The 27054-nt window shown below is 45.9% G+C and overlaps 1 protein-coding gene across 2 annotated transcripts in view; it reads left to right on the top strand.

Moving 5' to 3' along the window:
* The window catches only part of ESRRB (estrogen related receptor beta), a 187367-nt gene that overhangs the window by 31262 nt on the left and 129051 nt on the right, over positions 1–27054 (top strand). The window lies entirely within an intron of this gene.

The following is a 27054-nucleotide window of genomic DNA, read 5'->3' as shown; positions in this document are numbered from 1 at the left end:
CACCCTAGACCACACTGATTTCACAGAGACTGGCCCTTCTTAAATTGGGGGTCCTGACCCAAAAGAGGCTTGCAGGGGGTGGTGAGGTTATTCTAGCAAGGATGCAGTATCGCCACCTTTACTTCTGTGCTGTCTTCAGAGCTGGGCAGCCAGAGAGCTGTGGCTGCTGGCTGAGGGCCCAGCTCTGCAGTCAGCAGCGCGGAAGTAAGTGCAGCAATGCCATCTTGTGCCACCCTTCTGTGCTGCTCCTGGTGGTGACTTTGCCTTCAGAGCTGGGGTCCTAGCCACTACTGTCCAGCTCTGAACGCAGTGCTGCAGCCAGGAGCAGCATGGAAAGAAGTGGAGCAGGGCTGCAATCCCCCTGGAATAACCTTGCAACTCCCCTCAACAACTTCTCCTCTTTGGACCTTATAATTACACCGCCATGAAATTTCCTATTTAAATAGCTGAAATAATGAAACTTGTGATTTTAAAAGCCCCATGACCATTACACTAACTAAAATGGACTGTGAATTTGGTAGGGCTCTGCCCATCGGAGCTGCAGTACAGGATCTGAAATGGAGCACTTTTCAACAGCAACTTGACCATTCCAAACCAGGACAGGCCTATGACAGAAACAGTACTACAATCCAGGCTGGACCATATGCCTAATAGAAAGTGGCTCTCTAGTGGGAAAGGATCCCTGGGAGGACACTAGGAAGAACTTTGACCCAGACTGAACCTGTGGGCAGAACTGGAGGGTCCCTTGATTTAGACAGGAACCTTGGGCAAAGTGCCCAGGGCTGTAAATTTTACCTGATCTGAAATGGGCAGAACCTTGAGGCGTAACTAGCCCTCCCTGAACAACCAGACAGCACTAAGAACCAAAAGTCCTCCCTCAGCAACAAATGGAACAGATTCCAGAGTGAACCAGCTCCCAAATTCCATGTCTTTTGGGTGCCTTTTCTTAATGCTGGAGACCCTTACTGAGTTCTCTGCCAGACAAGGGACCATCTTACTGTCTTAATGGTGGTTATGCCACACTCTTTTCAGCTTTGCTTACAGATCTCCGGAAACAGCCTTCTCTGGTTTCCAGGGAGCATTAATTTTCAGTCTAACTTACCTACCCAGCAGGAACCTGTAGTGTGACCAGTTTGTTTGACCCTTTCAGTCTTGGGAGGTGGGCGGCATGGGAGAGACTCCTGACGGAGCATAGGAGAGCCTATAAAGTTCTCTTCCCCTTCCATCAGGTGACTGAGCACTAACACTGCTTCCAGCCGCCAAAGACTAATATTGTCTTTCCTTTGGAGCCCACCATCACGTGCCTGTGGTGGCCTGAGGGAGTTGCTATTAAGCGCTGTGTGGGAGGGAATGCACTGTACAGGACTACGTATACTTTCTACTAGTGTTTTGGAGTCTGTGTGCCAGACTGGGGTCTTCTGGGATCCCTTTCACTTTCTTTTCGTACTGGGCTCCCATAGTGCTTGGTTCTTGGTTCACTAGTACATACTCTTGCATAGGGATCCTGAGCACAAGCCCCTTTGTCTCTGGGGTTAAATACCTGGTAAGCCTTGGCCACATGGGACTTCAGTTCAGTGCCTGTCGCCGAATGACCACCCCGTGTAAGTGGGGATAGAACTTTTGGCCTTTCTACTCCAAAAACATAGGCCCTACCTCTGCAGTGGAAAAGGAATCCCCTTAGCTTTACCTCTGGAGGGTTAATGATAGGATGGAAGCAGCAGCTGTCATTCCATCTAGCAGATGGCAATGTTCTCATATACACACTTTCTCACACCTTAAACACTTCTGCAGTTGAGGCTTCTCTAAAAGGGAACAACACACCACTTCGTTCCCACCAATCTTTATTTCCCCAGGTAATAACAGGCCTTGACTCACCCCTCACACTGGATGGTGAAAGCTGCAATAGGTTGTACTGCCCTTGTCTGGCAACCCTGGGACCTTAATGGTTCCAGATGAGGGGAGCTCAGGCCTCTAGATTGCCTGGAGGTGGGGACCACTCCTGCAGAGCTTCCCCAAGGGGCTGCCAGGCCACCCCATCCTGGCCAGGTTCCCCAGGGCTGCTGGCAGGGCTCCACTGGTCCCAGCCCTCGCAGCTGAGGGCCTGCTGGTGTGGCTCCGTGCCTCAGCCAGGCTCCTCACTGGCTTTCTGCCATGGAGCTTGGGGCCGGGTTCCCTGACCTGGCTCCCCCCTCTGGGGTTGTCCCTGGGGCTCTCCAGAACAGGCTGCCAGTTGGGCTCCCTACCATCATCAGGGCTCTGCTGCTCCCTGCACAGCTGGAGCTCTTTGGTCCAGCAATGTCCATTATCCTGCCAGATGAGAGAGTTTCATCCTGTACTTCTTCATACCAGTGGATCCAAGACAGGGAGGAGGGCTAACAGTTTTGTGTGCATCCATCATGTGGTATCACTTGCTGAATGTTTTTGTAGGGGGAATTAAAATGGAAGAGGTGGTTGCATTTTGATGTCCCAGTACTTCTACTTACTAGTTGATCCCAGGGAAGCAGCAGATGAGACAAGGTGGGAAGAGGGGAAGGTGATTTGGCGAGGTCAAGAGGGATGTTCTTTAGAACATCATGCCACTTGGCCACAGCATGGATGGCAGTAGTGAATCTTGTCTCTGCTGAGCCAGTCAATGCATATTCTATGGGCTAGTGGCTAGACTCCCATGCTACACTGGTCCCTACAAAACCCTAGTATCTGGCAAAGCAGAGCCTGGGAAAGCCACCTGCGCCTGCTGCTGTGCCAGGGGAAATACCAGCAGCTTATGGAATTCTTTTGTGTTTGAATAAATGTAATAGTATTCATGGGAGAGCTGCTTCTACCTAAGCAGACAGTGAATGTGCTGAAATGGCCCGGGGCAAGGAAGTACCCTGTAATATACCCACTGCAGATGCAGCCACTGGCAAGAGGGATCTGGTCTGAGATGGGGATTTATACATGCTGTGTTCACACAGCAAGTCCAGCCCTTAATGGAGCATTCCTTCACACCCAAGGGCATTTCTTTCTCCTATATAAAACACTTTGGGTTGAGATGTTGAAACACTGTCAAAGCATTCATTTATTGGCTGGTATGTGCGTTTCTTCTCAGAATATTTTGCCCCCATCTTACAACCTTCCCCCTTTTTAAGAGGTGGATGAGTGAGAATGAAGTGAACGGTTCTGAGTCCCTATATCTGCCATCCAGAGGCAGCCAGATGTGATTTTATGATCACTTTTTAAACAAGATGGATATAGCTTGCTGAGTAGGCAGGCATTTATAATTGTCATCCAGACAAAACTATTTACAACAGCTCTGTGTCTCTGTGTGTGTGCGTGCGTGCGTGCGCACGCAGAGAGTATGCCTGTGTTGTGCATTTTGTGTATGCCTCTATTTCCATACTCTAGCCGCCTGCCTCTGATTTAAGGGCAGGTTTTATTCCCCAGTTGCCTCAGGGCTCCTCTTTTCTGATTGCATTAAAGTCTCCGTAATTCTCCCCTCATTAATGATTGGCATATTTTTACCTCTCACTAAAGGAGCTTGGAGGCAACTCCCAAGGGGCCCTGCTCTCCAAATGAAACAATTTCATCCTGCTCCAGAAACGCATTAAAAAGGGTTTGTCAGGATCTTATCGCTAGTTAGGGAAAGCTAATCAAATTACTTCTATTTATTAGCTGCTGCAGCAATGTGTCATTCCATCAAATACAGGTAGTGAAACCGGCTGGGACTGTGCTGAGAGCTCTCCGCAGCCATTGCTTCTGCCTCCCGCCTCACAACGCCCCCTGTTGGAAGAGGAGGGAGTGGAGTACCTGTGAGCTTTGCACGCTCACTGCTCCAGATTCGTATCTTACCCTGCCTGTGGTTGTGCCTACAATAGCTGTGAGCTCCCAACAGCTAATGTTCTGCCACCTGCCTTACAGCGCCTGCTGCGGGGCCTCAGTAGTTGTGAGCACCTGTAGCCGGTGCCGCTGCTTTGTTCCTTACAGTGCCTTGTAGTAGGAGAAACTACAGCTCCCCTCCCAACATTATTCTCCTCTTCCAGCAGGGTAGGGTTTCCAGGTGTCCAGTTTTCAATGGAGAGTCTTCTTGAGATGGGACTGTCTCAGCCTGGGTTGCCTTCTACCCGCCTCTTGCGGGCAGGCAGGCTCTCTGGCCAGCTGCCCAAAATGTTGTTTTTAGAGGTGAATACAACTGAACACAATGAAATGGTAAAATTTTAGATATAAAACTTTCTGAAATGACAGCTGCAATTCACACACTGGTAGTACAGTCACATGCTCTTGCCTGTGTGTGTGTGCACACCCTTCCACCCTCCAACTTACTCTTTCACTTTGCCCTTTCTCTGTGCTTCTAGATGTTGCTTTCTGGCATGTGGGTTTTCTGTCTGGCAGCACTGATGTTAAAATCATTGCAATAACCTGGCATTGTGTATACTGATGTTTCTGGATTGTGTAGGTGAGGGGAGAGCAAGTGACCAGCTATTATAATGCAGGTTGAATTCACTAAATGGTCTTATGAATTGACCCTGAAGTGCCACCACTCAGCAGGGACCCTCAGGTGCTGTTTAACAGGATTAGTGAGGGCTCTTTCCTCTTCCGCCCATGCAGTAAGCCACGCTGTGGCATCCTCATTACCCTGCACAGTTCAAAAGGCAGCCTGGAGTGGCCCATCATGTTCCACAAAAGGCAGCATCGATTTGGTCTGTCGGAGCATTTCCTTTGCTCCTTTATATCTCTCTGCCTCGTTGTCTGTAACGAAGAGGCCAAGTACTGGGTGAGTTCCAGGCTGCTGGGATTTCTTCATCTTCTCATCAGGATTTTAATTAGACACGTCCGAGAGGGCAGCACCTTGTGAGGGCAGACGGAAGCTTTATCAAGCAGGCCACATCTTTAATTACTGTTTACTGACAGATAACGAGGCGTGTGTGTGTGTGTGTGTGTGTGTGTGTGTGTGTGTGAGAGAGAGAGAGAGAGAGAGAGAGAGAGAGAGAGAGAGAAGTGGGGGAGGCAGGAAAAAGAGAGCAGTTCCTGGAATATCTACCAAGCAAAGGAGAAGCTTTTCTTGCAGATCTTGGGGAATTTGCCTCATTTGCCATCCTGCAGCCTGAGCTGAGGGAGGAGCTATCTGGCTTGGTGAATGAGTATGGCTGATGCAGGGTGGAGGGTTGTGGCACTATGATGGAAAAGTATAAGTTAGTTTGGAGGGAAGTAAAGGAAAGAAATCTTCCTGTCTTGCTGCACAACAGCAGTTAAAATAAGGCCCTGCCATTGCTTCTGATTGACTTGATGTGCGACCATGAGCCCTCCATGACTTGCTTGACTCTAGTGGCTCCCCATTTGCGTTTGGATTTGCTGCAAAATCACTTTCCTTGGTCTTAAACCCTTCCAGCTGACTTGGCAGGCCTATCTGCCGCTTTCCCTGTAACTGCTGCTCATCCAGCATAAACCTTCTGAGTCTCTTTGTGGATGCACTCCACTGTCACTATGGAAAGCCTTCTCCTCTGCAGCTGCTGCATCTAGAATAGGCTCCTTCCGACTCTCCCTCTCACCTCGCCATCTGTTTTTAGTCCCATCTGCAGATAACCCTTTTCTGTCTTGACTCTGAATCTCCCTCCAGGTGGCATTTATTATCAAACTCAGTAATGCCCTAGTCTCCTAGCTTATCTGTTCATTTGTTTGTGTAATTATGCTCTGGCTATTTTTGTGTTGTCTCAGGGCCTGGATTCGCCAGCTCCACCTTATGTATATGGTTGCAGCTGTCTGGCTCATCTAGCCCCAAAATGCAAAGCCCAGTATGCATGGGACAGTCCCAGTGCATTCACTTAAATCTAGAATGGTGACAGCTTCTGCCTCAGCCACTCATTGATTGGAGGCTTGGCTGAGTCACACCAATCTGGATCCAGATGATTATTCTAAAAAAAAGTTACATCTGCCTTGCTGCAACATAAGGCAGCCCAGTGATTCCAAGGGGTTAAAATACTGCTGGTTTTCCAAGTGGTCAGTGGCAGGGCAGGCTTCCCCTTGACCCAGACAGACCCCAGCTGAACTGTGCAGAGCTGAGTCTGAAGGATGTGCCTAGGATTAGCAAGGACTGAGTAATTGGACTGTTGTTCTTTCATTTTGCTACGCAGTAGCAAGCAGATTATATAGCCCACATGCTATAGATTTCCTGTCATCCCTCATGAATCAAGCTTGACTGTCTTATTTACTGTCAGCCAGCGCCTGTGAATAACATCACCCAGGGATACACTCTCACGCACTTCTGCAAACACCCAGTGCAGAGCGGTCAGATGCACTTTCAAGTTGTAATCCCCTTTCTCCCTCCCTCCCTTGTAATGTCTTCCCAACAAGACTTTTATCAGAGAGAGCAGCTCCTTCTTTTCCCAGATATGTGAAAGGGGCACTAATTTGCCTGTGACCAGGGCAGGTATGTTAAAAGGAAAATCTGTGATAACACAATAGCATTGAGATTGACATTATGATTGCGTGAAAGTCAGTGAGTTCAATTAAGGTTCCTCCAGTGATTTTATCCCTTTCCCTTTGGGTCTGGACACTCCTAGGATTGTCAGCCATGCAGCTACGTGTGACTTTGTTTCCTGGAACCAACATTTATTATGAAATGTGGCAGGCTTCCGTTTCTCATCAGAAAGGAAAGATGGACCTGTAGCCAAGGGACAGGACTCCCAGGATCTGCCTAGGGCTGGGATAAGATATTTTGATGATCTCTAGGCACTGTGGGGATACAAATAATAAAGACCCCCCCACAAGAAAAAAAGGGCCGAAAGGGTTTTCATGAAAGTTTCTAAAAAAATCCAGCTATAGGTTGTAAACAAACTTGAGAAATCCGATCTCAAGAGAAGATATTGCCTTGGGAAGATGCCTCCATCTCACCTATGACTATAGTGGTCATGGATAGTGCACTGTGGCAACAATAAATAAAAATAGCAGGGCCTGCTACAAGCACTGCAGAATAATACTGTGAAGGAGGTAGGTGAGTAAACATCAACTTCAGGATTTGCCTTGTGTGTGGGGAATCCATTCCAGTCAGAAACTGAGCTTGAGGGCCTTGTGCATCCAGAAACTGAGACTACCTACAGAGCAACAGGGGATGCTGGAGGGTTTTTCAGAAATAACTTATTTCGATGTTCTAATGTAGAAATATGTTATTCCTGAAAAGAGCATTTGCACTACAAGAGCATTTCGAAACTGAGCGTTCAGACTAGAAAGCCCAATTTCGAAATAAAAGCAATGATGGGATGCCTCCCTGGAGGCCAGTTAAGTCATAATTACCTCTGTTTATACACACTGAGTCAATTTCAAAATGGCAGTGGGGGTTGGCAAAAGTCATTTTGTTTTGGAGGAATTACTATTTCAAGTTAAGTGTCCTGTTATTCCAGAATAACAAGCTTTGCAGTGTGGATGCAAGAAGGGTTTTTTTTCCCCCCCATCTGCAAACACCCCTCCTCCTTCCCCTCTCCCCTGCCCCCATGTAGACAAGCACATAGTAGCCTTATTGGTTGCAACTCCATTTCTGTTGCATGTGTTTGTGAAAGCTGCGAACTGCAGATTCCCCATTCACTCTAAGATTTGATGCTGATTCTATGGATAGCTGAAGCCTACTTGTGGTCTCAGGATTTGGGCAGATTTATATCTAGACAGTTGAAACCTTATACTGAAATTTGTACGTACTTGCCTGTTCAGCTGAGTATGGGCTAGGCACTGGATGAACCAATACATTAAGTAAGCAAATAAGAGAGACTGTAAACTGGATTGTGGTACATAAATAATATATATTCTGCACACACCCTTTTTTCTTGGAGGTGTGCTGCATAAATTTGGGCCAGGCCAAACCTTGTTAGGTCTTAAAAGCTAAGACCAGCCCTGTTGCATAAATTTTCCAACTATTGCACCTTCAGTTGCAACTTCCGTAAGTTACTTCTCTTAGGACGCATTTACAGATTGGGTTGTTCCACTGCCTTTTATTAAGATTGATTAGCACTTTATAAGACCCTATTTTCAATGGTTTATAATTTAGCCTACATCTTCATTTGAGAAAGTAAGTCGATTGCAGACACACAATTCTGGCTACAGCTGTTGCACAGCTAGAATCCATGTGTCTGCAATTGACTTTCCTGGACATCCTCACTGAAGAAGGTTGACAGAAGAGTATCTCCCATCGATATCCCTTACTCCTTGTGAATACATATGTCTATTGCCAACCCCTGATAGGTCAGTTTTCTGTGTCCCTGCCAGATGCATAAAGTCAAACCCCAGATCAACCCTGAATGGTGTAGACATAGCCTTAGTTTATTTGGCAGTTTGGGCTGAAATTTCCCATGCCGGGTATCTGCTTCAGGGTGAATATTTTTGGGGAAAAAAAATCTACCAAAATGTTTCAGTCATTTTAAAATAATTGTGGTGATCTCTTGTTTTCAGCAATAGAGCTTTTGGAATCAGGGATTTAAAATTTTGTAGTTGGCCTTTGTGTCATGTATGTGCCTTCTGCCATCTCCATGGAAATTTGCCTAAATCTGGCCAAGTTACCAGCCTTTGAAATAGTGCACTTAGTACCTGCTCAAAGATGGCCTATGGTTATAGCAGACAAATGCCCTAAAGAATCTTCTGTGTTCAGGGCTGAGCAAAACTTTTCTTGTATCTGAGGCTCTGGACCAGTGTTCCCTCTAATTTTTTCCATCCGTGGGTGGAATAAATTTTATGTGCACCATGGCATGTGGATGTGCACCACTACATATGCTGCCAGCTGTGGGTGCTTTGCTATTTAGCTATGGTACCTGAATCTCTGCTGGGCAGCCACCCAAGCACTCTGCTTATAGGGAACACTGTTTTGGGCTGTACTGAATCCTGGCATCTGAACTGAGAACAGGGACCCTGTCCCTCCCAGGTCCCCTGGCTCTTACTTGAAAACACGAAGAAGGAACCTGCTAAATAGAGAGAGAACAAGAATGCAGAGTGGACCTTGTTTGGGTTGTTGGGGATGTGAGAGAATTGTTTGGACGAAGTAGTTGGCGGGGATAGTAATTAGGCCTGGAAGGCAGGAGAGAAACTGGAATTAAGTAGGAGATAGAAGTGAGGGGAAGGACTGGGGCTGCCTGGGTAAGGACACAGTAACAGTCTTTATTTTGCATACATGGTCATTCATAAGGCTGCACTGGCAACCTTAATTTTTGGATGCTCAGTTTTGTAAACTTAACATAAAATAATGCTCTTTTAACATATATGTGGGCATGTAATAATTGTGTTTTAAAAGGTTAGGTGCTTACTCTGCTTATTTGCTGAAGAATTATGTTGTTCTCCATCTACACCATTAGAATATGTATGGCTGTTTCACGTAGTTGCATATTAATCACTTGCATGTGGCCAAATTCCAGTACCTTTTCTCTCACTGAGTGGAATCTGATTTTGTAAGTCACACTATTGTGGCAGAACAAGACTCATTATTAAGAATCACACACTGCTGCTTTAACAAGCTAATTACTCTTAATAAATTATTGGGGATTATTTTGTCAGTGTTTAAAAAAAAATAGTTGTTAGTGCTTGCAGCAAAATGCAAGACCAAAGAATCTCCCAGAAAACTGGGAGATAAGAACTGAAACTTTCCATGTGACAGTGAAGGAAAACCTGGCAAATGTTCATTTTCTTAAAGAGAATTCAGAACTGTTGAGCACTCAAAATGCCTAACTTTGTGTAACTGTCTCTCTGATTACTTATGTGCTTATTCAGGGATGTGTGTCTCGGATGTATATTGTACTGTAATAATGATAAAGTGGGTGGTGTTAAAAATCTATTGATGTGGGTGTCTTTATACTGTGCTGATTGTTGTAGTGTTAGTTCAGCAAAGGCTAGGTTCATGGTAGTTTATCTTTACTGTGGTGTTTGTGGTTTACGTTTGCAGTGGAGACAGTTGCCAATAGGAGGCTTTCTGTAAATGCACTCCTCCTGTACCCTCCTCCTTCCCCTTTCATTGTTCGTTTTACCTCTTACATTGCATCATGTTTTATTTAAAGTTGGAGCCCATTAGCTATTATTATGTGTCAGTAAAGTTCTAAGCACAATGCTAGGGCTAGATAAATCTTTCTTAACTAGAGCTGTTGGCATTTTAACATTGGTTAATTTTTGGAAAGCATAAGCTACTATATTTGCTACTGAATATCATTATTGAATGGTATCAGATGCTCTCTTCCTACCTATATGTGTAAGTGAATCAAATATGACTTAAAGTTCATAACATTTTTTTTGAGAATAAGAAATTCCAGATTAACAGGTAGTTTTCTGAGAGAGTCCTAAGCAGAGATGTCATTTCCTTGATCTCTTGCACCACAGCTGTGATGTGATAATGAATTCTGGTTGCTAGCACAGAGACCAAGCCAGTAGCTTTTCATCGCTGGAAAGTGGTTTGAAACCTAGATTTGCCACACCAGAAATGAACTTGGTAATCTTCTCCTAATCAGGTGTGTGCGTGTTTGTTTTTTGTTGCTTAAAAATGCTGATTTGGCAACAACATGCATTTTTCCAAATTCAAGTCAATTTCACTTAGTAGTATTGATTTGAAAAAATCAGGAAAAATTGAAAATTTTTTGTTTCAACAGTTTTGGAATGAAATATTTCATTTTTTTGTTTAAAATCAACTTTTTGCTTCAAGATTTCCTTTTTTAATAAAATAAAAACCTTTTAAAATGGGTAGAATAGAAGCAATATGATTTTTGTTGTGTTTGTCTCCACAAAACGATTGCACGTGAACTGAAAAATCCATTGTTGTCGAGCTCTAATCCGAAGTGCCCTGATTACAAAAGCATCACACAATCTTTTTATGAATGGCACTCTGTTTAGGAGAGCCTGAGGATTTGTGCGTTGGCAAAGCTGCTTGTTCTAAGCTTGCATAAAATCTGTCTGCACTGTGCCTGGCTCTCCCCTTTTTAAAAATTTCCCTTTTCTCACTCTTCATCATCCATGCACACTTTTCTTAAACTCCACATAAATGAACAGGAGTCAGTCAAGTTCATCCCCAGCTAGGATAAAGTCAGAGGTGAAAGGGTGTGGTGGGGTGGAGGTGGGAGAATAGAAATAGTGGTGCTGAGAGGCTCTGTGTAAGTTGAAAGCTGCTGCTGAGCAGGACCTCTGGTGAGTAGCCCGGCTGGCAGGCAGACAGGTAGGGCCAGGCATGATGCAAATAGACAAAGGAGAGAGGAAATAAACAGCAAAAAAAAAATCTGTTTCTGCATTTGGTCAGATGGAAGGGAAAAGAAGTGAATGCCTTGAGGCAGGAGCCACCATCCACACGGGAGCCCAAAAGCTCCTTCAGTGAAAAATTAAACCTTCTCATCAAAATTAACGTAGGGCCAGATCCTCCTCCTAGTGGAAATCAGTGTAGCTCCACTGATTTAAGAGCAACGCTGCTTCACACTGGTTCAGCATCCTGAACAAATTTTTGCCATTCTTTAGGGACTCGTGGGTATAGCTCTGAAAGCATTTTGCAAACATAATCATTTGCCCCATCCTTCCTTCACCTCCTCACAATATGAAGCCAGTCAGTATTATTTTGCCAATGGGGAATCTGAGGCACAGAGGGGACTGACGTTTCATGGATTCTCATGTCCAGTGTTACTTCTAACTAGTAGACTTGCCACCTCGCTTAATGAGCTACAATTTTGGAACTGAGTGTGACAGAACTCTCCAAATCACAAAAGGACGACTAGGGCAAAACCTTCATAAAGATGTGGGTACAAAATGCACAGCTGGGTCAGCAGAGTGGGCATGGCTTGTTTTACAGACATAGCTATACTTGCTGCCCTGGCAAACTTGGTCACATCTGTTTTGAAACTAGTGCCTGCGGGCAAGCACCCTGCCTTCTGGAGAGCAGCGTGTACATAAGGTTGGGCCTTGGGCGTTGTGGGAGCTGCATGTGTTCAGAGGTGGAGTGTCTCACTCTTCTCAGATCTGTCGAGTGGAAAATGTTTGTTGCTTTGGATGCAGGGTCTAGTGAAAAGAATAAGGAAAGTGATTTTAACCTCCAGTAGGAGGGAAATCATCTCACTGAGCAGGCGGCAGAGGACAAATGGGACCTTACAAGGGGAGGGGAGGCAGAGGGGAGATACACCGGTTTGAATTCATTAATAATTAATCTTCTAATTTTTGTCTGTTGGAAATAAAGATTCTTTTGACTGTCTGAGTGAATCCGTGACATGGGATCGCTTTCCGTGACATTGACTGTGTCTTTGAGATGGGCAGCGCCCTCTAGTGGGCAAGGATATTCCAACACCACCTGTTTCTGGCCGCCACAGCCCCAGCTGACAGGAGAGACTGGAAAGAGGCTCAGGGAGTTCCAGCTGGCTTTCAGGTTGCTGCTGTTGCTGCTGCTGTGACAGCCACGGCACCCGGAGAAGAGTAAACAGTGTCTATCAGGGATGAAGGAGGGAAATGGAAGTTTGAAGAACATGTTCTCTTCTTTCTCAGACATTTGTGCCTCTGACGTTTGAGGCAGCCCTTTGTAAAGGGTCTCTCCTCTGGAAATGGATGTTAGGTATTGTGCTGTCTATGCTGCTTAGTCTGGAAGCAGCTTCTGTCCAACACCCCCCATAATCCATCACAAGGGCCTCGCCAAACCTGTTTGGTTTATGCTCATTCAAGGAGCTGCACCCAGAATCCGTTGCTAGTGAGTGCCAAAATCCACACTGGAGTCTTTTCCTAGACTCAGGATGCAGCCCTCATCATCTTCCTCTTCGTTCACCTAGGGCATCACAGTCCAGTCACCCATCCACCTTTTTGGTTCATTTTGTGCTCCCACGTGCCAGTGTGTGTACCTTCCATTGCAGGGAACACAAACATTCAGATCAGGTTTCCTTTCTCCTTCCCCTAAGTGGATTAACAGGCTGAGGGGATCGTCTCTGCCTGCCTCACTCAATCTTCATTAGCTAACATTTCACCAGCCATAGTGACATCCTGTGCTACATGACTGTGTTTGATAGGAGCAGATTCTGGCCCCAGCCTCCATAGCAGCAAAGGCACTGGTCCTTCTCATGAAATTTGCTTGATAGCTAGTCCCTGTAACCATACCTGTGGTAGGTCCAAGGGACCTGCTGAGGTGACACCATCATACCTACTTGTAGCAGATTTTCTCCGTAATCTCTGAACTTGCTTCCTGGGTGACTCTCACATGTAGGTCCTTACTGCTCACGGTGACATGCTGATATTACTGGAGACAGGGATGTTTTCCTGTTTTTAAGTGTGGTTTCCTTGCTGTGGGAACTTCTCTCTCAAGCATAGAAGGAAGATGGGACTATTCGGGTGTGCCTGGCTTTTATTATTAGTCTATTATTTCTGGACACCATTTTTCCAAGTCTTTCTGTGATGGACTTTACTGTGGTGAGCCCACCCCATTGTGAGCAAGTAACTGTCTTAGTGCGTGCTGTCCTCTACCAGTCCCCTAGCTAATGGTGCTTTGTGGCAATGACTAAATTGGTTTAGCCCTCTTCAGTGGATGATATTAATTTGTTCCACAAATGGCTTTTATCAACTGCACTAATTTCAGGCCCTTACCAATCTGAACTAAGGGCTTATCTGGATGAGTAGGTTGTACTAGTGTAATGTCACGAACAAACAAAAGAAACGACAAGCAGTCCTGTAGCACCTTCAAGACTAATATTTTGATTAGGTAATAGAGGAAAAAAATAATGCAATTTAGATCGGTTTAAATTATTATCTTTATCTAATACAGATAAACAGTGAGAGAGACGCTGTGTGGACCCTCTGCAATTTGAGGAGTTCATTTTGGTTTATTAAACCATCTCACATACAAGCCTGGTTTAAATTGAAATAAGGGTCACTTTTTGCACCAGTTTAACTGAGTTAGTTTAAAATTTCACCTTACATGATATTCCACTCAAATGTCTCATGTCGACGGGCCTGAGCCCAAGGAGAGGATGTTGTGGGAGAGGCGCATCGTTAATCCTAAATCCCACTGAAAGGCTACCAACCTGCTGCTGATCATTGTAGGTACCACAGCACCTCCTGGGCAGAAATCTCAGTCCTTGAGGGGAGGATAAAGTTGGTAGGCTGGCCCCTCAGAGGCACTGGCAGCAGTAAGCCTTGTTGTCGTTGTTGTCAAATGGATGGCACTGTGCTCCATTTGGGTCTGCTTGCATTTCTGCAAAAGTCACGCGTGTCTAATATGAATGTTATGATCTTTCAAAAATCCAGTGGAAAGGTTTTTAAAAGGTTTTTAAAGCTTTTTTGCAACCCAGGCACTGCAGCGGGATGCTGGTGCATGGGAATCTGAAAGCAAAGTCAACTAGAAAATGGCAAGAAGCAAGAGCATAGTTGTTTGTTTCTCTGTCCAGCCTGGGAGAAAAACAAGAAGCAAACAGCTTGATTGGAAACAGGCATTTAAAAACTGTTTAGGGTCTTATAACCTGAACCTGTTAGTCAGAAAGATCAGGAGTCAACTGAATATCCGTAACAATGTTTTTTAGCCCACAAAATATAATAACCCTCTGCCAGGTAGGAGCTGGGAGTAGGCTATTGCAACATGGCTTTTTCCAAACTCACACGTCACGGTATTTGAAGCAGCAAGACTGTTGGGGGTGGGTCCAAGACTGAGCCCTGTTTCTTTAGCATTACCAGCTTAGCAGGGCAGAGACCGTCTCTGTATCTGTCTGTTGTCCAGGCCTGAGCAGTTATCGCCACATAATGATGAGCAGCGAGTGAGAAACGAAGTTTATTATGTTGACGCACCAACCCTGAAGCTGTGGCTGGTCCCTTCAGAAATAAATAGGTAGTAAAGGAAGACTGAAAGTATGAGTAAAACAGACCTAAATGGATGTTGTCTTTGGTTGAAACTGCGGGAGGGGCTGAAAGATTTGTCCTCTCTTTCCCCTCTCTCAGTCGTGCTTTTCTTTTCAAGAGATCTCAAATATCCAAACTATTGAGATGATTCTGTGCATCACTGAAATGAAGCCACCTCTGGAGCAGAATTCAGCAACTTTTAACAGCACTCAACAACACTTCACAATAGTTCCAGATGGAAAGTGAAAGAGAGTGAAAATTCTGGGTGAAACAAAGGGACCACCAGAATTTCAAGATGAGCTATTCACCCATATTTATTTGGCAGGTGTGTGTCTGAAATAGCAATGCGCAACCTTCCTCTTCCTCCTCAGTGAATTACTTCCTTGCTAATGAATTCGAGGCAGCCATAAAATAGGACTGCAGGGTATAGCCTATCCACTACTAAGTTTCAGTGTAGGAACCTGATTGACCGAGTCTAGTCTGATGGCTCTTTTGAGTCTCTGTTCTGCTGCATTCTAGCACCTTGATCTTTGCCATGCTACTTGATATTCATTCAGTGCCCGGGTTCGTTTGTGTTTCTGTGCCTCTGCAGATGTCATCCAAGTCCGATCGCCATGGGCATATGGCATCCCTGTGACTCTGCTAGAGACATAACTGTGTTACTGTGAGGATTTTTGTATGTCATTATCTCATTTTTAAAGAAAGTGTATCACTGATCAAAGGTGCTGTGCTGGATGTAAGTGGGAGCTTTCTGAACTTCGCAAATAACTCCGCTGTTGCTGGCTTGGTGAAAAGGAAGGAAATTGCACAAGCAATTTCAAAGTCTTCAGGGCACGAGAAACTCTTCATGGCTTTTATTTTTTTCTTTCCTGGTGTGTCCTAATGTTCCCTCCTGAGCAGTCTTGTATCTCTGCCTGACATCTTGGTTCGCATGGCAAAATCTGGGCTATTTAAACATGGATTGGATTTGGGTGAGGCTTTGACCTGCTTTCTAAGCAACGGGCTCTGGTAGCTGATACCTCCCTGAGTTGTTTTGCCAGCTGTGGTCTCATTTGAGTGTGTCTGCTGGGAGTGTCAGCTCTTTGTCCGCTCACTGGAGTTCCGTCCCTCATGCATGTCTGTTAAACAATTGCGTTTGAAGAGAAGCAGCCAAACCTCAGGCAAAGAGAAAAACCCTTGCACTCCAAGCACAGTAGCTTGCTCTAAAAGGGACCTGCTGGGCATGCTTGGTGCTCAGAGCACATTTATACTCCATAGCTCAGGAGGCCTGTTTGGAGGCTTTCAGTGCTGTTTTCCCACTGAGACTCCTGCGTCGCCTGTATCACAAGGGCACTCTGGACATGAATTGTGCTCACTTTCCTGAAACCTCTGGAGGATTCCAAGCAGTTCCCTGTGCTTCCTAAGTCTTCCCAAGTGGCTATGTCGGGCCCAGGGGAAAGGAAGCTGATAAATAAATAATCCCCACCTCTCACGGGATCAGCCCAAGGAGTAGAAATTGCCCCTTGGTGCCCAAACTGCTTTGTTTAAAATAGCTTATAAAGCAAATTCACCCTCATCAGATGACCCAGCTCCTACATTTTGTGGCAAAGCAATTGCTTCTGTGGAGAGAGCTTTTTGGATCTCATCAGCGGTGTGAAGCAGGGGGTATGGAATCAATTCATCCCTTTGCTGCTCCTGGATCCCATGTATGCCTCACAAGCCCCATTTGGTTTCCTTGGGAGACTGATCTGTTAAGTTGTGACTGGCAAGTGTTCAGGCTGACCACACGCAGCGCTCTGCTAAGTACTGAAGTACGCAGTACCTCTCCCCCCACGCCATGAGTCTAACCCTTTCCTCTGTGTTCAGTGTTCCCTTCTGGGTTCATTGAAGTTGACGTACTAGCAGTACAGTAATCCCTCGCTTTACATGTATTCAGGGGTCAGGAAACTCACTTTAAAGCGAGTTTCACACAACTGGAAGATGCGTAGCTGTCAGCCTGCATAGTTTCCCGCAGCTACAAGCAGCCAGGCAGGCTAAGAGCCCCTTCTCCCTGCCTTCTCGGGGTGTTGCAAGGCACCACTCTGGGAAGGTGGGGGGAAGGCTTTTAGCTCACCTAGCTGCCTGCCGCTGCAGGCACTCAGGGGGGCTAAAACCCCCTTCCCAGAGCGGCACTGCTGACAAGCTGACAGTGGCACCGTTCTGGGACAGTAGGGAGAAGGGTTTTAGCCCCCCCAGCTGCCCGCTGCTGTAGGCAGCTGGAGGGAGTAAAACCCCCTTGCCTTCCCTCCGCCCCAGGATCAGCCCACCCCGTGGCCCCAGCTCAGTCCCAACCCACGCTTGGGGCTCCCAGCCCCTGGTGCACTACAGCCCCGCACGGGGTTCAGGCTCCAGCCCCCGGCACAGCACACCAGGCTCAGACTCCAGCCCCTTGCCCACCACTGCTCCAACCCCCGCAGGCTCTGGCTTAGGTCCACCCTCACACCCCCGCTGCAGCCCTAACCTACCCCACCCCAGGCGTAACCCCTCAGCCCCAACCCATCGCCCAAGCCCCCTCTGAGTTACCTGAAATTTGGGGTAAGCGAGGGTTGTGTGGAATGCAATCCTCGCGTATCCTGAGGGACTACTGTACATTTGCCAACCACACAAGGAAATGTTTCCAGTCACAGTGGCTTAGCCCAGTAGCATCTGGGAGATGCAGAACCATGAGGCCATCTCTCCCTTCCCCACCTCCCCCAGATCTGGATATTGCAGCGGGTAGCTAATTGTCACTTGTTGTACCCGAAACTTAGTGGGGGACATCAGAGGCTCCCCGGCATCTCACAGATTGTTAATTTAACTGGCCCCACCAGTGCTCTATGATGTGTGCTCTAATGCTGGAGAGAGTAAGGCAGTGAGAGGTTAAAGGACATGTCCTGGGGCCCCTTGCAGAGCTAGATTTGGGAGCAGAACCCATGAGTCCAACCTCCAGGTGTAATAATAACACACACACATTTTTGTTGTTTTGTCCTACTCTGTGGAAATAACGATCACACCCAGCTGTGACACAGCACTCCACAGCCGTAGGTCTCAATGGGCTGTAAGGAGGCCAGAATTGTTTCCCCATTTTACAGATGGAGGAAACTGAAACATGGGGATGCGAAGTGACTGGCTTGTGGTCATTCAACAGGCCAGTGGTACTACTGAGAGTAGAACCAAGTCTTCTGAGGTCAGTGTAGCGTACTAGCCATTGGGCCACACTAAGTAAACCTGGAGAAGTGACTCAAAAGCAGGTGTTAGAACAGTAACCCCTTGCTGTAACACCCTTCGCAGTTGGGAACCTTGGGCTAGAGGGACCATGGTTCCTGAATGCCATCTCCAGCCTGTCTGCTGTGATGGGGGACTGAGTGCTCCTACAGCCTCAGGTTGCAGTGGAAGCTGACAGGTCCTTTGACCCGCAAGATCCAGAGTGGGACCAAGTGCTCCTCTGGCCCTGGGGCCTCTTGCAGAGTGCTTCTCCGGCTGCAGAGATAGAGGAGCACTCTGTCTCTGGCAATCTCAGGGCACAAAGAGCCCTGTGACTTCTCCCTCCCTCACTTCACTGTCACAACCCCTCTGGCTATACATACAGATGGCTTGGATCCCCAATGGTGCAGTGACAATGAGGGTGTAGTGCAGTATCTTATTAACATTACACGCTGTGTGTGTGTGCACAAAACATGTGGTGTGGTACAGAGGGAGAAATGGTCTCTGCCCCAAAGAATGCACTGTCTATTTCCCAAGGAGCATCTTCAGCCATTGCAATGGAATACAGATGGGCAGCTCTGGGCACATCCTACTAGAGTGCATTGCTTTGTGTCCGAACATACTAGTCTGTGTATGAGAAGCACATCTCCACGCTGCTGAACGCGCTGGGGATGTTCAGACGGAGCTCACTGATTGGGCTCTCTGGTATGTCCTTGTGTTGTGCTGCCATATTGGGGATAGCTGTGTTGGGCTGCCTGCCAGGTGAAATACCCTGTGTTTGTGCTCCAAAATGGATCCAGTGCCTCCGATTTACAGTGCAGCTAGTTATAAAACAAAACAAGCAGCTTCTCCACTTTGATCGCTAGCCCCAGTGCTATCCTGGCCACTGACCAAAACCTGTGTTCCATCTGCTCAGCTTTGCTATAAAGATTAAGACCTCTTCCTACAAAAAGATCATTAATATAGAATCATGCAGGGTTTTATCAGGGCTCTCTGAGTTCTGTCCAAGGATTTTTCCCCTGCACATACAGTCAAGGGTCTCCAGGTCACCACGAGGGGACTAGATCGCAGAATCAAAATTACATTTGAAGAAGTAATAAAATGACTTTTGACAAATCTCTTCCCATCTTCTGTGCTTATCCTCCCAGCTCTCTGAGCTCACAGGCAAGAGAAAGTTTAACAAAGATAAGGAATGACCACATATGCAGTGCTTCCCAGGGAATTGTATAAGCACCTGGTGACACATTAGTATTGCGGGGTAGACCTACCTTCTCTGCTGAGCTGTTGAATGTACTATGATAGGGCCCTACCAAATTCACAGATGTGCAAAATGTGCCACAGACTGCGAAATCGTGTTCTCCCATGAAATCTGGTCTCCTGTGCAATTTTACCTGACACCATACAGATTTGACAGGTGAGACCAGCCTTTCTCAAATTGGGGGCCCTGACCCAAAAGGGAGTTGCAGGGGGATCAAGAAGTTATTTTAGGAGGGTCGTGGTGTTGCTGTTCTTTCTTCTGTGCTGCCTTCAGAGCTGGGCAAATGGAGAGTGGTGGCTGTAATGCTGGCCATGTGTCTGGCTCTGAAGGCAGCACCCTACCAGCAGCTACACAGAAGTAAAGGTGGCAGTCCCATACACATTTCACCGTTGTTTTTGCACTGCTGCTTTCAGAACTGATTGGCCAGAGAGTAGCAGCTGCTGACTAACTGTCCAGCTCTGCAGGCAGTCGTGCAGAAGTAAGGGTGCAAATACCAGCCTATGCCATCCTTGTTTCTGCACTGCTGCTGGTGGCAATGCAGCCTTTAGAGCTGGATTCCTGGCAGCAGCTGCATCTCTCCAGCTGCCCAGCTCTGAAGGCTGTGCTGCTGCTGGAAGTTCTGCAGAAGTAAGCATAGCGATATGGCAACCCCCATACAACTCCTTTTTAGGTGAGGAACCCTACAAGTACAGCACAATGACATTTCAGATTTAAATTTCTGAAATCATGAAATTTCTTTTTCTTAAAAATGGTCATCCTAGGACCATGAAACTGATCAATGGACTGTGGATGAAGGCCAACCTAACGTTCACCACCCTTTGGAGATGTGTAGTATAAATGCCTAGACTAAGTCTATTGATTTACAGCTGAACATTAATATTTAATATGGAAACACAGTGGGCACAGTGGAGGAGAGGCCAGGAGGGAGTTAAGTCATTGATCATCACTTGGATAAAGGGTTAATATCTTCCAAGAAAAATATATCCTTTGTGAAAATGAACTAGAAGAGTAAAATGGGCCATTCCTTTGGAAGTGCTAAGGAGGTCTGTGGGATGCGCTGCTGGGATATTACAGCACCTAGACTGGACTGAGATTGCTTTTTTGTATCATTTAAGAAAACGTTTCCCTTCTAATAAATCATGGCACTGGGGGAGAAGGGAGCTCCGAGTGAAGTCTGGTTTAATCCACATGGTCCATCCCATATTGTCTCTGCATAACCTTCTTTGTCTACAGTGGGGGAGCAACAGATCAATGTTAAAGTTTTGTTGGCAGCTCTCTGAGGGGACTGCTGGCCTGGCATTACTCTGTGTGCTTGTGCTGTACAACTGAATGTGTTTGATTAGAAAGGTCACTCAGGACTGCAGGGTTGGTGGATAGGAGCCTTCGCAATTCCTTGCTGTTGGTGAGCTCTCTGAGGTTTGGCCTGATGGGCGAGGGAATTGGAGAAGATAAAAGATCCTTCTGTCTGGCCCAGCCTGTGCAGAGGCCTGCTGATTTGGCGGGGGACAAAGGAGGCAGTTGCCCCTGGGTCTGGCATTTCAAAGGGGCCTGGAGCTCCAGACACTGCCATTGCCAAACTTGCATTAGTGGTGGCTGGAGCTCTGGGCCCCTTTGAACTGCTGCAGAGCACTGTGCTGCTGCATCCTGTGTGGTTCTGTGGGAACACGGCGGGGCTCAGGGCTGACTGTCCTGAACCCAGCTACTTATGGCCTTGTCACCACCCTTTTGGGTGGGGACCCAGGTCCCCTTCCCACCTTGCCTGTAGGCCCATGGCAGCTGTCGGTGTTGCTGCTTGTGCAAATAGACTGCAGCTCATGAAAATAAGTGCACTCTTCATACCTGTTCCTGTATCGCCAGGCTGGCTGTAAGCTCCCCAAAGAAGACACTTCTTGGTAATTGTCTCTTCTGGTAATTTTCATAAAGCAATGTGGAGGAGTGGGGAGGAGAACCTCTTCTGGGAACCAAAGTAGCCACAAGTGGCACATATGTGGTTTTATGTAAATACTCAGTAAATATTCTGTGATGTCATACAGACTGTGACTCTGCAGCCCTTTTGGGCTTGTTCGAGGGGAAGGGAACTCATAGTACCTTCAGGGCTCTTCTTCAGTGAGAAGTTTTGAAGCTTGAAAGATATTCTCTGTACAGCCATGAGAGAGGATTGGGGTGTTCTCTTGATGGTGGCAGATACAGTGCATTCCACATTCTCAGGCCCCTTTGCCTTTCTACACCTGACCTGTTAATGTGTCCCTTACAGGAGTGGTCACCTGGGCTCTGGGGCACCCTTGGGGGTCATGAGTGGGTTTCAGGTGGCCCTCCAAGTAGAGCTAGCACTTGCTATGGCGCAGGGAAGAAAGCCAAAGCCACACTGCTCAGAACTGAGGTCTGAGCCCCAGTGCCATGGGCTGAAGCTGAAACCAAAGCAAAGGTGATGTGGGGCCCCAGACAATTGCCCTGCTTGCTGGCCCTGGGTTTTCTATACACGCAAACAGGTGCGGCCCAAATGGGCTGTGGAATTTTTATGGACCGTTGGATGGAGGCTCTGAAAAAGGTTGAGAGCCACTGCCTTACAGCACATATGGCAATGGCTTCTTAACTATCTGATTCTTTCTTCACAGCATAGCAGCAAATAACTGTTATTCCTCCTGACAACAAACAGGCACTTCTTTTGATCAGTAACAGAGAGAAAGCCGTGCTAGTCTATATACTATCAAAACAAAAAAGCAGTCCAGTAGCACTTTAAAGATTAACAATAATTTATTAGGTGAGCTTTCGTGGGACAGACCCACTTCTTCAGACCATAGCCAGACCAGAACAGACTCAATATACAAGTATGGCTGTGGTCTGAAGAAGTGGGTCTGTCCCACGAAAGTTCACCTAATAAATTATTTTGTTAGTCTTTAAAGTGCTACGTTACTGCTTTTTTTTTTTTTTCTTTTGATCAGTTTAGTTGAGAACCTGGTATCATAAATGTTCTGGTCCTGAGGCTGTTCTCTTTTAAACTAGTTAGGTGCAATGAGTTAAAGAAGAGAACTCCCCTCATCCAGCAGAATGAATGAATATCCTGCTGACCTTCCTTCTCCCCTGACTTTCTACTGCGGCAGTCTGCCTCTAGTCCTTTCAACCTTCCTGCTGAAATAAGAGTGGCGGGTGGCTAGATGCTGTCTGCCTGCTTTCTCACTGACTGACCCATCAGCCTGGGGAAACTGTACTTGGTGTGTCTCTGTGCTTTGTAATGTCAGTCTTGGTGATGTCCCAAATGAAGATATTTCAAGGTGCCTTGATCCTTTTGTGCCCTGCAGTTGAACATATGACCATGGTGCTGCTGTGTGGACTGCAAGCAGTATCTCTGAGGTCACAGGTGGAGAAGGCTCTATTGCAGCTCTGCAGGGATTTGGAGTCAGAATGGGGAGAAGGGGAAGCATACTAATAGAAAATGTGTAGCTGTCAGACTGAATAAGATCACTCACCATTTAATGCCTCAGTCATGTCCTGTCCTACCAGGGCAGCCTCATCAAGGGCTGAGTGTAATACAGTAAGTGGAGGGAATCACAGGGGAGAAGATCACCAATAGGTCAAAGTTTAGAGCCAGATCACAGCTCTCATCTTAGCTTTGCCTTGTGTAACAGATTTAGCTATCTGCCTTTTAGCTATCCATCTTCTTTTGTGAATGGCAGGTTTCTGCCTCCTGTAGTTTGAATGGATTTATGGAAAGAAATACACTGCTAGAATAGTATCACAATTCTGTGAAGTCCTGTTTAAACATTTCTAGACTATATATATATTAAAGGCACCAACCAAAGCAGTAATGCACATGGGAGCTGATCTTTCAAATCCTTCTTGTTGATTTCCCTCCTACCCTTGCCCCTCCTCCATTCTCTTTTAAAACGTCTTTCAAAGATGTAAAATAACACCACCCTTCCAGATGCCTCTACTTTTTTTTTTCATTGGACAAAGTACTACTTGCTCACCTCCTGCCCCAACTTCCTGTTCTGAATTCAGCAGAAGTTGATGTGCCTCTCTTTGGGATGCTTTTTTGAGTAGACACTTGCATCAGGGGTGTCAGCAGGCACGTGCACTGGTTTGGAAATAGAACTGGTCCTGCAATTAGTACTGCAAAGCTGGAAGCCTGAATAAAAAGGCAAAAAATAGCATGGGTCCTACAAAAATAGGAACTTTTGTTTAGACTGTCTTCTGATTTTCTCCATGACAAAGGAGTGGTTATTTTTATCTTATCTCAAGGCTGCTTAAGGCTCTTGTATCTGAGCAGGAAAGGAAAAATATCAACATTTGATGACTGACTATTCCCCCCTCCTAGTTCTACCAATTTTAAAATCATATTGTTGGGGAGCAGGATTCTGCAGCTACAGCTGAGGACTAGGAGTCAGACACTTGAGCAAGTCACTTTATCTCTCAGTGCTTTTGTTTTTCCACCTACAAAATGGGAAAGAGGATGTTGACATACCATCTTTGAGGATTTTAAGGGTTAATTGATGTTTGTGACACAGGTAGATTTGTAGATGGAAGATTCTACAGAAGTACATCATAATGGTAATAAACTAGCTGGTATGCATAGTCTTGTGTTAAAAAAATTATTAATAAAGAGTTAGTAAATCCCACTGACACAAACCCTCAAAATTAAGATGAGCACAGGTTGAACTTTTCTTGTCCAGCAACAGCTGGAGTCCACCATGATTTTAGTCAGTCAGAAATCCACTTATCATGGGTGTGGCCAAGTTTCCTGCAGTCCCATAAAGTTTGTTTACAGCCACCAGTCCTGTCTGTCAGTGTTCTGTGCTGCTATTTAGCTCAAATTTACCCCAAGTGAGTTCTAAAAGCCCAGTGTGCAGTAGAAGCACTGGTAATGCTGCTAGACAATATTGACCTCACATGGTTTGGCAAATCCTCTTGTTTGGTGTCGCTCAGGTCCTGAGAGTGCCAGACTAGAGAGGTTCAACCTGTGTGTATCTACACACAGATCCGCCCTCTTATACATCACCACTCCCCTATCCTAAAGGCACAGTTCATGTCATTCTTACTCATTAATCTCTACAGTAAACATGTAGCCTTAACTACAGGCACAGTAGCAATGCATTTTGGATGGATGCTCAATTAACAAGTAAGGTTAATTTTGCTTGAGGAAAGGCTTCTATGGGGCTTGGCTCATGTTAGGAAATGATCTTTGGAGTGGCAGATAAATAGTTTGTACTGTGCAAAATGTGTTCTGTGAATGAAGAGTTTTACAGGGACAGTTGCTGGGAAAGCAGTGTGTAGAGCAGGCTGTTCCCACTCTTTGGTCACAGCTGGGGATAGATGATCAGTCTGGAAAGTGATAGAGCAGGAGTGATGCCAACAGCTAACGAAGACTCTCCTTTAGCTTAGGAGACTAGGCCCCCATGGTTAGGAGCAAGAGAATCTGATTTTATTCACTGTGCTACTGTGAAGTCGAATGACCATGTATATAACACAGAGACATCTGTGAAACCCTAGCGGGTCATGAATTTTTTACATTAGTGTCCTAGAATCCTAGAAAGGCAGGTGTGGAAGGAACCTGACAAAGTCATCTAATCCATTCCCCCACACTGAGGCAGGATTAAATATAGGGATAGCTCAGTGGTTTGTTTGTAACTGTCAGGGTGGTCAAACAGTAGAATAAATTGCCAAGAGAGGTTGTGGAATCTCCATCGCTGGAGATATTTAAGGACAGGTTAGATAGATGTCAGTCAGGGATGGTTTAGACAGTACTTGGTCCTGCCATTGGGGCAGGGGGCTGCACTCGATGGCCTCTAGAGGTCCCTTCCAGTCCTAGTATTCTATGATTCTATGATTGATTCTATATCTCCTAGACCATCCCTGACAGGAGTTTGTCTAACCTGGTCTGAAGAAGCTCCAAGGATGGGGATTCCACAGCCTCCCTAGATTAACCTGTTCCAGGTAATTTTGTTCATATGCAGCATACAATAATTGTTTTACATCAGTATACCATGTACTGTGCCTTAATGGTGCCTCAGACATATACATAAATTATTTGGCCAGCTCTAAGCTTTTGGATCTAATTTCTTTTGCATGTTCAGATGCTACCTTGCTCATTTTCCTGCAAGACAATCATGGGATATCACAGTGGGAAGATTGTTTTTAACAAAAGTCTAGATCTCTTCCATCTGTTTGCATTCCCCTTAGCCACAAAACATTAATTTTTATCAAAGACTGAAATCAGGGTTACTTGGAATGATTTGTAGGTAGCTGCAATATTAGACCAAATGAAATTTCTGTCATTCAATCAGTCAGCTTGCTGGAAACTTGACCATTACTCCATGATGAAAGTTAAAAGTAAAAATTAATCCCTCAGAAAATAGCTTAGTCATTAAAGGACAGAAAATAAGTCTGAAGAAAATCTCAGTTTATCAGCTGTTAGAGAGCCAGTAAAAGTGGTGCAGATCTGTAGTGATGTGAGTTTACCGTTTCCTTTCTGGGGAGGGAAATAGGCTGTTTTAGAGGCTTGATACGAACTATAGAATGACATGCCTCTAGGACGCTGATTCCATTCCATGCTAGTGGCAATGAAGGTCATTACCCTCTGATAACTGTTTGGTGGGGATCATGGATCAATGTTCCATGAAGAAGTCCCTATCAGTATCTGGCCCAGTCCAGGAAAGCTAATGATCCAACCAGCAGACCAAATACAGTGAGGATTCCTGGTCATATGCCACCTGAGGCACATTGCATATACACTAGAAGTTGACAGGTGAGACGTGATATTGACTGGAAAGAAAAAAATCCAGATGCCCACATCATAAAAGCTATCCCCACATTTAGTGGCTCACTTGCAAGCATTCCTAGAAGAATGGCCAAGGATTGAATCGGCTGTAAGGTAACTGGATTCCTATCTCTTTCCTAGTGGTGCTCATTCAAGGACAAGATTAAGACAGGTTGTCGAATCTACCCCATGTCCTCTCCTTCTGCTCCTTTGGAGTCTGCCTTGGTAATAAACAGAGGATTTCCCATTGTAACCAGTCCAGCACTTTTCAGCAGCCTCCAGATTTATTTAGTGACTCCTTCATGAAGAGCTTTTGACATGTCCCAAGGGAGGCTACATTCTTGCTGTTGCCATTGTTTCCTCTGTAAGGGGAGGAAGATCAGGTGGCAGTTTTGAGAAGGTAGCAAAGCTTTCTGAACACTGTCACCTTTGGCTTTTTGAAAGGAAAATGAAGGCACTAACCAGGCATCAGGCAGCTTCTTGGGTGTGTGGCCTTGTTCTGTAGAGACTTGGATGACAGGGCAATGCCAGTAGTGGCCATCGCCTCAGATTCTTGAGGAGGGAGGCAGGGCTCCACTTAGCAGCTATGTTTTAAAAGCTCAATATTTGCTGCTATGGAGACATGGGAAGTGTCATTTGTCCATTTGCATTGGGTCTAAAGTGACTATGATTTGCACCAAAAATGGATCTGTCCAGCCACTTCACAAATTCCTATCTCATCTTTGCCTGAGTAGTTCTCTGTCAGCAGTAGCCCATTATCTGAGCACAAAGCCCCATTGTGTTACTGATGTAAGTTAATTAGACCACATGGAGCCTGTGCCAGCCAACTGGATGGCTCCCTGGCTACTTTTCCTAGACCCTGAAAAGTTTCCACATAAAATGAAAACGTCAACTATTGGACTAATGGGTAGCTGCCTGAAATGCCAGTTACTAAGCTATCTGCTGATTGGCTGAGGCAGCACACAATATGGCTGCTCACTAAACCAGTTAGAATACAGCAGATAAGCAATAGTCCACAATAGGAGATTTGGCTTGAGATAAATAAGATCAGTCAGAAGCTTCAGCC

Source organism: Carettochelys insculpta, chromosome 6 (genome assembly GCF_033958435.1).
Source record: "Carettochelys insculpta isolate YL-2023 chromosome 6, ASM3395843v1, whole genome shotgun sequence".
Lineage (NCBI taxonomy): Eukaryota > Metazoa > Chordata > Testudines > Carettochelyidae > Carettochelys > Carettochelys insculpta.
This window is presented reverse-complemented; position numbering and strand designations above follow the sequence as displayed.